Below are 13,737 nucleotides of genomic sequence, written 5' to 3' on the forward strand. Positions count from 1 at the left end.
CGCTGGAGTGGCACGGGCTCCGTCCGGCCGGTCCTCATGCTCTGGCAGGCTTGCGTTGGTCGGCGGACGGCAGCGCTTGGCTAGCTAGGAGCACAACATGCGCCCTCTCTCAAAGCACTTCCCACGGGGACATGGAGCTTGTGGATACATCACACAAGAGAGCTTGTTGCCATGCCAACGTCTACATAACGGTCCACTCTAACGGTGTTGCCATGTCATCACTTTCTGCGGGCCCTATTTGTCAGTTTTCGTGTCAAAACATGATCGATTGTTGTTTTAGCCCTGTTTGTTTCATAAGTCCTAGGACTTTTTTAAGTCCCAACTTATAAGTCATAAGTCTCTACCTGTTTGTTTACATGGATTTATAAGTCCCGAGTCCCTACCTGTTTGTTTACAGGGACTTATAAGTCCATGTTGCACCGCTGCAACGAGGCTCAGGAGAGGGCCTGTCCGGCGATTGGAGGCACCGTTGCAACGAACCGAGGCGGGGCGGCGACGGGCGGCGAACCGAGGCGGGGCGGCGACGGGGCGGCGACAGGGCGACAACGGGGCGAGAGGCGGGGGCGACGGGGCGAGAGGCGGGGTGGCGACGGGGCGGCGAACCGAGGCGGGGCGGCGACGGGGCGAGAGGCGGGGTGGCGACGGGGCGGCGAACCGAGGCGGGGTGGCGAGGGGGCGTACGGGGAACGAGCCTGGAGCGAATAAGTCCCAATAAGCTCCTCCCTGAGAGTCTTATTTGATAAGTCCCAAATCACCACAATAAGTCCCAATAAATCCCTTGTGTTTGGTTTAGGTGGGACTTATAGGGACTTTTTAAAGTCCCTAAACCAATAAGTCCCTGGAAACAAACACCCACTTAGTGTTTTCGGCATCAGAGGCTATCAGGGAACCCTGTCGACACGACCATAATGAATCTGAAAAAGACAAGTTGGAAAGCATGCATCTAAAGCTTTGTATATCCAGGGAAGCAACTCAGAAATGATCGAGATGCGGAGGGCATTTACATAACAAGCGACCTTTGTAAGAGGAGCTTCGTTGAGAAGGCCTGCCTTGGGTCTCCTAGTGACATTCGTATCAGCAGTGTACCCGGTGTAGCTGCCCGTGTGGCCAGTGTCTCCTCGGAGTCTCTCAGGAATGAACTAGCACTAGCTGATCGTCGGGAGATGATCGCAGGTGTATGGGTCAAAATGCTTTGCTACATCGCGCGTAGCGTAATTGTGATTGTGGGTTCCACACAAAGCAGCAGAGTGCTCCCTTCAATTCTCTTATCCAATTGATGAACATGCATGACCACAACAGAGCAGACTGCAGGCTTCAGAGGACCTGCTATGATTCACCTTAAGCACAGCTACGTGGCCCGTGAAATCCAATGGAGAGAGGTATATATACTTGTGGTGATCGACAGGGGATGTGCTCAGTTGATTGCCACCGTGATTCGCCCAGCTCATGGCTGAAATTGTCAGCAAGTTTGTCCTCGTTCATCAAGATGAAGGTGGGTCGTTTGTAGAATGGGGCGTCAGTCGTCATAAGGGTGACCATTTTCCGAGGAGATGGTACAAGAAACCTGTTGATCTTCGACGAAATCGTCATGTACATGGGACCATGAGTAAAGACCTGCGGCATGGTCAGGGTATGCCGTGACTTGTGACACTCCGTTTGCCGTTTGGTGGTGCAAGCATATGCATTCCTTCCCGTACTTGGCGTAGCTGATATTGGAGTCTGAGGTTTGAGAATCAGGAAAGAGTTTCAGACTTAGTTGGAGTGCCTGTGAAGAGGGTCCTTTGAAAAACAACTTGCAACCATGCATGTAAATATCATTCCTTTTCGACTTTACTGAAAAGGTAGCACTCATTTGGATTTTTTTTTTATTTTTTTTTTTGCAGAAAACTCATTTGGATTTTCGACATACTGAAAACCTGGAGACGCACGGGTACATCAACGATTTGATAGACATTGAGAGCTTTGAAGCGATTGCATTTGGCTTTGGAGTCTGCAATGTTATTCTTCAGAATCCTTAGCGCATTTGCCTCACAGTACAGCTGGTTTGTTTTAGGCGGCAAGACATACCACATGAGAGGATTCCTTTGAAATTCGACCATTAGCAATGTGTCGTGTTGATGTTGTGTGTGCCTAGGATGGTCATAAAAAATACCCTCGGGATTGCTCCACCAGTTATAAAAAATACCCCCCTACATCAACAATAGAGGGTTGGCTGCTCCGTGAAATTTAGACAGAGATTGTCTGAGCAACCCATTTTTACCCCACAGATCTTAGAGGATGCTAGTAAGGAAAAACCCAAAGCCTAAAACTGCCAAGTGATTAAGCATCGCTGAGGAATTTGATTGAAGCTGAACTTAACCTATAACTCTTGTGGATTGTGCATTCACTAGACAGATAGGTGTTTGTTTTGACTTTTGAGTGACCAAGAGTAAATGTGGATGCCCTGAAAAACAAGTCTGTGAAGGCCTTGGAGATCTGTCATGAGTGATTGGGCGCAGTCTGAGCCCCGAAGAACAAGCCTTTGAAGGCCTTCGAGATCTGTCATGAGTGATTGGGCGCAGTCTGAGCCCCGAAGAACAAGCCTTTGAAGGCCTTCGAGATCTGTCTTCTGAGTTGAAGCTCAGTCCCTCCAACCAGACGCGGAGTTGTACCAACAACTTGAACTGGGTGAGCAAATCAGTGTGTTCACTAAGCCATCGGATTCTGTGTCCCCGCATTCAATTTACATTAGCTTGCACCATGTGTTGAAGAGAACTTGTTCCCTCTATGTTTCCTACTGCGAAGACTTTGATGTAACCCTTTCTATTTTGCTGCATGTGCTATGTTTAGTTTGCCTTCGTTGTGTTCATTCTATCATGTTTATGCTTCTGTCTTTGACATGTTAGTTCATATTTATGCTAAGTACTTTGCTGTCTGTGTACTTTATCTTCACTACGGCAATCTCTGTTTATTGTTCTAGTTTATCTTTGGTTAGTTCATTTTATCCGAAGTATTTTTGAAAATCTCTTAATCACCCCCTCTTGTCGATATTTGCCCTTAAAATTGGAATTTTCAAGCTCCGGCGAGCGACATACAATCTAATGAAGAAGATGATCAACATGATTTTAGATGTAATTTTATTTTTTGTTGATCATTTTGTGTTTTCTTGCCTTTTCACTGTACTATGTATTGTTTTCCATAATAATATTCAAATATAAGATGCCCTTGGTGTCTTTAAACAATTAGCGTTTGTCAAAGTAACAAGAGTTAAAAGTACATGTTTTAAAATCTCCGCTCATTATAGAAAATATTGACAATTTTTTCAAACTGTTCACGAATGTCAAAATATATTTTAAAGCTAAAACAAAATGTTCTGAATTTCAAAAAAATATTCGTGAATTTCATAAATGTTTCTGAATCTAAACATAATGTTTATGGATTTGAAAAAAAAGATCCTAAAATTCAAAAAAGTTCCTTAATTTAATAATGGAGAAAACGATCTAAATAATAGCCTCCTCCATCAACTTGATTCTGTTGGTTGGAAATTCCAAAATTTGAAAAAATGATCACGAATTTAAGGAAGAAGACATTCATTGTGGTTTTAGACGTGATTTTATTTTTGTTGTGTCTTGTTGTCTTTTCGTTGTACTGTCTACTGTTTGCGTTAATGATATTTAGTTATAAGATGCCTTTGGCCATCTAGAAAATTTTAGTTTCTGCTATAGAATAAAAAAAGAAATGAAAGGGGGTTAATTTAAAATAATAAAGAACTCAGCCTCTTTTTTTATAGAGAGATCTACGCTTTACTTTATTCAACAAAAATGTTCAAATGGACTGTGTGCAAGATCATGTGGCTCCACAAGCCACACATGTTTACGAAAGTCTAAAGACAAAGAGTATTTAGCTAGACTATCTCATAATTCCTTCTCCTAGTTTCATAAATAAACCAGCATGCTTCAAAATCATCATTTCGATTGTTTAACTCCCTGATCACAGTAACATGCATCCCTCTCTTATTTTCAACAATGTCACTCATAGTCGTCATACTATCAGATGAAAATCAGAACATTCCTCACAAAAATATCAGAGGCTAGTGCATGCGCCTCACTACACGCCAAAGCTTCAAGGGTAGGAACATATGTTATGCAGTTAAATGTGACTAAAAACGAACCAAGATATGTTCTGTTCCGACCCCAACAAATAACAGAAAACGCACAGCTCTTCCAACTGCCCCATTTACATTGATCTTGACCAAAACCTTGTGGCGGCGGGCACCATGGCAGACGCCTCAGGGCCTTCCTAGTTTCCGGAGCCATTTTCATTTCATCCTTCAAGATAGTTTCCAAGTCACTAGAAAGTTCCAAGTCATGAGAAAAATGATCAAAAAGATAGAAAAAACACATAAAAAATAAGAAGAAAAAACCGCGTGAAACCTTCCAAAAACTGTTCGGAGGGTTTCGCGAACTGACCCTTAGAAGCTTCCCCAAACTGCTCTCTAGCACATATTGGATCGACCACTTTCATCGATCCATGTGGGTGACCCGTGCTTGTGCATCGCATTAAGTGAGAAATAGCACTGTAGACATTAAGCTGGCATACATTTCACACATGATCATTGGAATCGGGCCAGCTATGTAAAGCCTAAGAGGTGATAGGTGCGCTTTTTAGCGGCACTTAGCTCGGATAGCGTCTTTGAATAGGAGGGGAACAACGAGCAAACACACACCTATTCTAGCCATTTGAGTTGGCCCATTAGCACCTCGCGTGGCGCCTCCGCATGATTAGAAAGTATTCGTCTAGTAAGCTTAGAAAGACTGGCTTCACTAGACACTTTACTCGATTTTATTCCGAACGGTTTTTTCAATTTTTTGAAATAGTCATGAATTTGAAAATAATCATGATTTGAAAAGATAGTCACATATATATAAAAAATGCTCATGAATTTCAAACAATGTTTAGAAATTTTATAACTTCCAAAAACTTAGAAAGTCTACCTAAAAGGTTTTTAAAAATTTGTGATTATAGAAATGTTTGTGAATCTGAAATAATATTCAAAATGTAAAAAAATCATGAATTTGAAAAGAATATTTACAACTTATAAAACATGTCTTCAAATTTAAAAAAGATCATGAATTTCAAATCCAAAAAAGTTCGTAAATTTAGAAAACATTCAGGAATTAAAAATATTCATGAATTATATTTTTATGAAAATGAAAAGTATGAAAAGAAAACCGAAAAAGATGCCAAAGAAACAGATAAAATCAGTAAAGAAAACATAAAAAAAAACGATGGGGAAGAAACAGAAGAAAAACTGCAATGGGTCGGACGCTGCAGGGGTATGCGATTGCTTGCCAAAGAAGAATGAACCGGGGCCCTTTTCTGAATGGAAAAATTAGAACAAGCACACGGTTTGGGTTGGGTCTGCTGGCAAGAGTATAAGGTGGCACACCGGACCTTCCAGAGAGCGCATGAAACCGATGGGGAAAAAGGTTGGTGTCGAGAAGCAAGAAAATCTTCAGCGTCTATCTGAAAAATTTCGACATATATTTGTAAAAATACCAACATGCATTTGAAAAAATAGAAATAAAAACAAAAAACGAGAAGAAAACTGACAAACCAATAGAGAAAATCATTGAAGAAAAGGAAAAAGGCAAACAAAATCTTCTAAAACTGCACGGATGGTTCCCAGAAACGCTATGGCTAGTGCACCTCTCCTGCTACTGGGATGCACCCCGCTATGAATCGCTAGACGCGAGTGCTTCTTCAAACTCGCAGGATGTGAGATATAGGATTTTCAGTTATACGATGCCTTTGGGTGTCTTTCCAAAACAGTCTCGACAAAGGAAAAATAATTAAAAGAAGAAAGAACAAGAAAACTTACGGAATCTCCACAGGGTGCAACCCAGTTGGGTAGAAACCTACTAAATTCATGTTTTTTATATTTTGTGAACATTTTAAAAAATCATGACTGTTTTTGAATTTCAAGATCATTTTTTCAAACTTGCAAACATTTTCCTAAATCGCATTTTTTATAATTCGCGGATATTTATCAAATTCGTGTACATTTTTCAAAATCATGAACCATATTCAAAATTTGAACACTTTTTTACTTTTCAACACTTATTTTAATTCACGAACATTTCTTGAATCCATGGACACTTTTCAAATTCATAAACATAGTTCCGAAATCCATGAAATTTTAAAACTCATGAAATATTTAAAATTAATTATTTTAAAAATTGATAAATATTTTTCAAAATCACGAATACCTTTTAAAGTTCTGAAAATTTTCTAAACAAAATAGAATAACCACACGGGGTCGACCGTGATAGGGTATGCGATTGCTTGATAAAGAAGAAAGAATCGGGCCTGTTTTGTGAAAAAAAAAATAGAACATGCACACCGTTTTCTAAAGAGATGGCATGATAATAAAATAACTACTTCCTCCGTTCCTAAATATTTGTCTTTCTAGAGATTTCAACAAGTGACTACATACGAAGTAAAATGAGTGAATCTACATTCTAAAATATGTTTACATACATCCGTATGTTGTAGTCCATTTGAATGTCTAGAAAGACAAATATTTAGGAATGGAGGGAGTAGATATGAAAGGAACTAAAAACAAATGTTTCTAAAGAAAATTCGTCACAAAGAGGATTGAAACCTACAATTTAGTGCTTGCTACATAGAATCCTTATGAAACTTATGGACTAGTTTTTATTCTATCACATACCACGTCTTATGGAGTAGTTTCTATGCTATCACGTTTCATAGCCGGTCGTCAACCTGAGGAAGGAAGAAAAATGAAGGCACAACGACGCCGACCTGTAATCTAACAGAAAAAAGGGAAGGAAGGGAAAATTTTGAGAAATGGGAGTTAAATCCACAACCTCTCTAATTGTTAAGTGTAGGTGTTGTCAGATTTGTTGGCTCTCTTTGAATCTTGGTAGTTAGTGCGTCAATCAAGGAAAGCAACTGGCCTGATCTTGGTGTGGTGACTTCGACCTCTTCTTTCGAGTTGTTCAGCGGCATGCCCCATTTTGCCCAACCCCGTGGGTTGATGGTGAAGGATTGCAAGCCTGCATTGCGTGCGATGATGCCCCAACCGATATTCCTTGAGCGGGTTACTAGATCTAGTTTCGAGCAGCGGGTGGTTATTCGAGTCTTACAGTTGGCTCAATGCACTTTCAAGCTTCGACGAGCGACCTACAATTGAACGAAGAAGATGATCCATATGGTTTTAGATGTAATTTTATTTCTTTGTTGGTCATTTTGTGTTTTGTTGCCTTTTCATTGTACTATGTATCGTTTTTCCTCGATAGCGTTCAATTATAAGATGCTCTTGGTGTCTTTAAACAAGTAGTTGTTGTCAAAGTAAAAATAAATAAAAGAATATTATTTTTAGATGTTTGTTGATTATAAAAAATATCAACACATTTTTAAAAGTGTTAACGGATTGGAATATATATGTTTGAATTAAAACAACATGTTCTAAATTTTTCAAAAATGTTTCTAAATCTAAAGAAAATGCTCAGGAATTGGAGAAGAAAAATCCTGAAGTTTAATTTTTTATGAATTTAAGAATGGAGAAAATGAGCTTAATAACAACCTCCTACATCGGCTAGATTGTGTTGGTTTGAAATTATAGAATTTGAAAGAATGCTACATGTCAGGTTTCAGACAAATTTATGAACGGGACGCTATTTTGAATAATCAATTCTCTTAGGAATATTTGTTTTTAGGGCATTCCAGACCCATAAAATTCCAAAAGATTCCTGACATGACTATTTTTTTTCTTAGGAGTCTACCCCTATTTTTTTTGCTAGATAAACCATCAAAATAGGGGCGCATACCTTAAGGCTTTTACCATCTAATTTAATTAATCAGATGTTTCAAAGCTAGCATACAAACTTGTAGCATTTTCCTCCTCCGAGTTAGTATTTAAACTACCAAGGAGATCCTCGCCATTTTACAGTCAGGTGTAGAAATTTTCTTGCCACAACATTTAGATAAAAAATATCTTTACTAGAAGTATCAAGCAATTTATTAGTATCAACAAGACTATGATGATTATCATTTTTCGAATCAACTACTCCAAGTTTCTTAGTTATATGAACTAAAGTGCTTTTATCAGTATTCAGAACAGATGGAACCACATTAGAAGCATCACCATTACTTGAAATATTATTATTTGCAGCAACCCTCTGTGTGGCCAAACTATTTTCGTCAGTATCTTCCAAACCCACAAACTATCACTCCTTCTGATCTCAGCGACATGGGCAGTTGCAGCGGATCTGCCACTTGCACAAGATTTCCCAGCAGCAAAGGCATTCACCACTTGAGTGCTAAGGATTATCAGGACCCAGGGTCTTCTACTACATCTTCTGAAAGCACATAGACCTATGCCTTCTCCTGACTACCTAGGAAATCCAGATTTTCTTCTTCCAAGTTCGTCTCCACATTCTCCCCAGCACCATTATCAACCTCCATCTCATCTTCCTTGGACTGAATTTCATCAAGTTTGTCCTAATTTTCAATCTCATGTACCTTGTAAGAATATTTATGTAATTAAAAAAATCTAATATACTTATTTATAAAACGTTTACCTCACATTGGTCTTTTTTTGAGGAATAAAAATGTTTTTTTGCGTGCTGTAAAAAAATGTTTACATGTATTTCAAGAATATTCGACGTGTTTTTGTAAGAATGAAAACATCCAATAAAAAATAAAATAAGCAAAAAAACAAAAAAATCAACAATAAAACCCTTAATTTGCATGGCCAAATTAGTTCTGCGAGTATCTTCCAAGCCCACAAACTATCACTCCTTTTGATCTCGGGGATATGGGCATTTGCAGCGGAGATGCCACTTCCACAAGATTTTGCAGCAGCCAGGGCATTCACCACTTGAGTGCTAAAGGATTCTCGAGACCCAGGATCTTCTACTGCATCTTCTTTTTTTAGCGTAATTCTACTTCATCTTCTAAAACCATAGAGAGTTACACTTTCTCCTGACCACCTAGCAAATTCAGATTTTGTTCTTCCAAGTCATCTCCTCATTCTCCCCAGCACTAGCATCAACCTCCATCTCATCTTCCTTGGCCTGGATTTCATCAAGTTTTTTTTTCCTGATTTTCAAGCTCCCGCACCTTGTAGGAATATTCATGTAATTAAAAAAAAGATAACATACTTAGTTTATAAAAATGTTTACCTCGCATTGAAAATTTTCTTTGTGGAATGTAAAAGTTTGTTTGTGTAGTGTAAAAAAATGTCTGTATAGTTCATTAAAATGTTTTTACATGTATTTGAGGAGCGTTCGGCAATTCCTTTTTGAAAAATGGCAAGGTCCATTCCAGAAACAAAGAGAAAAAAGTAAAATAAGAAAAAGAAAAGGTAAACGACATAACGAAACATAAAATAATAAGAAATGTAATAAAAGGAACAAAAAGAAAACCGGTAAACTAGCAACAAATACAAAAAAAGAAGAAGAAAGGGGAATTACCCGGATGGAACCTTCTGAAGCATCAGAGAAGGTTCGCAAAACCGCTAGGGATAGCGCACCTACTTTGCTAGTGGGACGCGTCCCGCTATGTATCGCCGGAGGCGAGTGCTTCTTAGGTCTTAGGAAAGGTGGGATAAACATGACTACCAAATATATGTTTTTTAGTGCGGGCGAACCTGTGGTTGGATGGTTATAGGAGGATAGTGGTATCTCTAGCTCACCAGGGTTTAAGTTGTAGACTTAACATTGGTCCTCTAGTTATTTCTGGGCTTATTTCAGGTTGTCGACGAAGTTCGTTTAGTGGGAGGAGACGTTCTCGTCGACTGTGAGGCGCCTGTGGTGACTTTGTAAAATATCAAGATGCTATATCGGCTCAGTCTTTCGGAGGTGCTCATAGGGGCGTGCGTTCGTAGGGATATGAGTGTATGCGAGTGACTTCAATGGTACGGTGCTAAAGAAGAAGAAGAAGAAGAAGAAGAAGAAGAAGAAGAAGAAGAAGAAGAAGAAGAAGGAAGATAACCAATAGGGGGATGTTCCTTCTGGCTAATGGGGTGCATGTCAGGATGGACACTCCCCGATCCCATTTCTTTTGGGAAGGAGCGGGACCCAAGCGCAAATATCACATGGTTCGATGGGATGCGGTGTGTCGTACGAAGGACCAGGGTGGACTAGGGATCACGAATACCAGAATCCTCAACATTGCGCTTATGTGCAAATGGATCTAGAAGCTGTCACAGGGGGCGACGGGCCTGTGGGTTGATCTACGCCGCACTAAGTACTTCCCGTCGGGGAACTTCTTTGAAGGGGTGGCCAGGGGCTCACCGTTTTGGAATGACCTCCAAGCGGTACGACCTGCCTTTGCCTTGGGAGCCAAGTTCTCCGTTGGCAATGGCCGTTCGGCCCGGTTTTGGTTGGATCACTGGGTAGGAGCTTGTCACGCCCAATATGCGACCCTATCCAAAAGGGACTCGAAGGTCCCACCAAGGATAGACCCGCATATTAAAACGCTTTTGCAAGGTGGATATCATTACATCAACATTACATAATAAATGGGGATACATACATAAGACATACAATGCCACACGAATACAACTTCACAATACATGAGAGCATCATCCGACTACGGATGAAACACAAACAGAAACTCAAACGACATCCACCCTGCTAGCCCAGGCTGCCGACCTGGAACCTATCCCCTGATCGAAGAAGCAGAAGAAGAACTCAACGCAAGCAAGCATCGCTCTCGCGTCATGATCATCGCATAACCTGTGCCTGCAACTGTTGTTGTAGTAATCTGTGAGCCACGAGGACTCAGCAATCCCATTACCATGGGTATCAAGACTAGCAAAGCTTAATAGGAAAGGAAGGGGTAAAGTGGTGAGGTTGCAGCAGCGACTAAGCATATATGGTGGCTAACATACGTAAATAAGAGCGAGAAGAGAACAAGCAGAACGGTCGTCAACTAGTAATGATCAAGAAGTGATCCTGAACTCCTACTTACGTCAAACATAACCCAGAAACCCTGTTCACTTCCCGGACTCCGCCGAAAAGAGACCATCACGGCTACACACGCGGTTGATGCTTTTTAACTCGGATCTGGTGTCAAGTTATCTACAACCGGACATTAACAAATTCCCATCTGCCTATAACCGCAGGCACGGCTTTCGAAAGATTATACCCTGCAGGGGTGTCCCAACTTAGCCCATGACAAGCTCTCGCGATCAACGAAGGAATAGACCTTCTCCCAGGAAGACCCGATCAGGCTCGGAATCCCGGTTTACAAGACATTTCGACAATGGTAAAACAAGACCAGCAAAGCCGCCCGATGCGCCGACAAATCCCGATAGGAGCTGCACATATCTCGTTCTCAGGGCACACCGGATGGGTCAGCCTACGAGTAAAACCATCCCTCGAGTTGCCCCGAGGTGGCCCCGCAGTCTGCCCGGTTCGGACCAACACTTAGACAAGCACTGGCCCGGGGGGGGGGGGGCTAAAATAAAGATGACCCTCGGGTTGGCCAACCCAAGGGAAAGGAATAGGTGGTGGTGAGGCAAATGGTAAAACCAAGGTTGGGCCTTGCTGGAGGAGTTTTATTCAAAGCGAACTGTCAAGGGGGTCCCATAAATTACCCGACCGCGTAAGGAACACAAAATCCGAGAACATAACACCGGTATGACGAAAACTAGGGCGGCAAGAGTGGAACAAAACACTAGGCAAAAGTCCAAGCCTTCCATCCTTTACCAAGTATATAGATGCATTAATAATATAAGAGATATTGTGATATCCCAACCAAAATCCTGTCCACCATGGAGAAATCTTCAACTTCACCTGCAACTAACAACGCTATAAGAGGGGCTGAGCAAAAGCGGTAACATAGCCAAACAATGGTTTGCAAAGGAAAGGTGTCAAAGGTTAGAGGTTCATGGCAATTTGGGATGGCTTGATAAACAGGTAATAGGTAACGCAACATAGCGATAGAACGAAGCAACTAGCATAGCAATGATAGTAGTGAGATCCAGGGTAGCGGTCATCTTGCCTGAAATCCCGCAAGGAAGAAGAACGAGTCCATGAAGAAGACGAACGGATGAAGCCGAACCAAGTGTAGACGAACGAATCCTCACGATCGCAACGAAACAGGAACTCTTGAAAAGAAGCACATAACATGGTAAACACACCACACAAGAACAAGACATGATGCACAACAAGCATGATGCATGACAATTCTAGATGAAGCTACTCATGGCAAGAGATGATGCAAACAAGAGCAACACATCAAGACAAGTTTAAATGAGGCCGGGAACAACATATAACAATACCGGTAAGTCCTCATATGCAAATTTCGAAATTGGTCCAGATCTGAATAAACCTTATGTTCAAGTTGTTAAACAGCAAGTTAAGATGCACAAAGATGATCTACACGAGATTCTAGTCAAGTTACATATAAAGTTCATTTAGTTCGGGACTACGACCTAAAAGATATAAGCAAAACAAGTTAAACATGGCATAGATGCAAAATGCACCCAAACATCAAGCAAACACCTCAAAACAAGGATGCAACATGATAATATTAAACTACATGCAAAATCAAGCAAGTTTCATATAAAGCACAACCAAAACGGAGCAACGGTTCAACACACACACATGAAACAAGTTTAAAGGACAAGCTGTCCAAAACAGAAACTAGGCATATTGCAAGCACCAAAACAACATGCTACAGCACCCCAACATGATAACAAAAGGCATGGACATGATGTACAGGTAAAGCATTACAAAACATGAACACTGAGCTATCTCTAGAAATCACTAGAACATGCTCAAACACACATGGTAAGATTGCAAGTTATAACAATTTTAGACTTTGCAGAAAATAACATCACGATGCAATGTTCAGAGCTATCAAACAACATGTTACAGGAACTTATCATGGCAAACAAAGACATGGCATGAATCTTCTAATTGCATAGATCAAGAGTCCCTTACTGACCATAAGCCAAAAAGGATCAGAAAATATGATGGCACCCATGTAAACATAGTAAGTTATTAAACAGATTCATACATGGCAGGAACAGAATTATGAAGGCATGTAGATGAGCTTGTGCAACTCACTACAGAGCATTACATGGCATGACAAGGCAACCAACAGTAAGAAGACATATTTGTGAAGCTAAGCATGGCAATAGCAAGGTCATAGGGTGCATGGATCACTAGGAAAACACATGGAAACAACTGAACTTAATGTAAACAGGCTGACAGCAACATTATGAAGCAACTTTGGAGCAAGATAAGAACAAGCTACAGTAAGCTATAAATGCAACCAGGGGCATGAATGGATAGAGCAAGACATGTATACCAAAACATGTTTATAGAACATCTCCAGATTATGCATAGAATGATTAGTAGCAACATGTTTATATAGCATCACGAAATAACAGATTCAGCCTAGCAAAACAGCAACATCATGAACCCTACTTAACAAGCTTGAATCACTCACCACAAGTCATTGCATGACAATATAAGCATAGCATCATCAAGAAGGCATGCTTGTGAAACAAACCAAGTCAAGAACAAGTCCATAGCATGCAAGGATCAACTATAGCAACCTTGGCCAAATTGAATAACACGTAAACAATCTGCCAGGAAACATTTTGAAGCAAAAGTAGAGCACTCAAATGACATGCTAGACTACTCCATAATTGCAACCAAGGGCATGAATGGATATACAATAACCACATGTTCAAAACACCCTTACTGAAGTATC

Source organism: Triticum dicoccoides, chromosome 1B (assembly GCF_002162155.2).
Source record: "Triticum dicoccoides isolate Atlit2015 ecotype Zavitan chromosome 1B, WEW_v2.0, whole genome shotgun sequence".
Lineage (NCBI taxonomy): Eukaryota > Viridiplantae > Streptophyta > Magnoliopsida > Poales > Poaceae > Triticum > Triticum dicoccoides.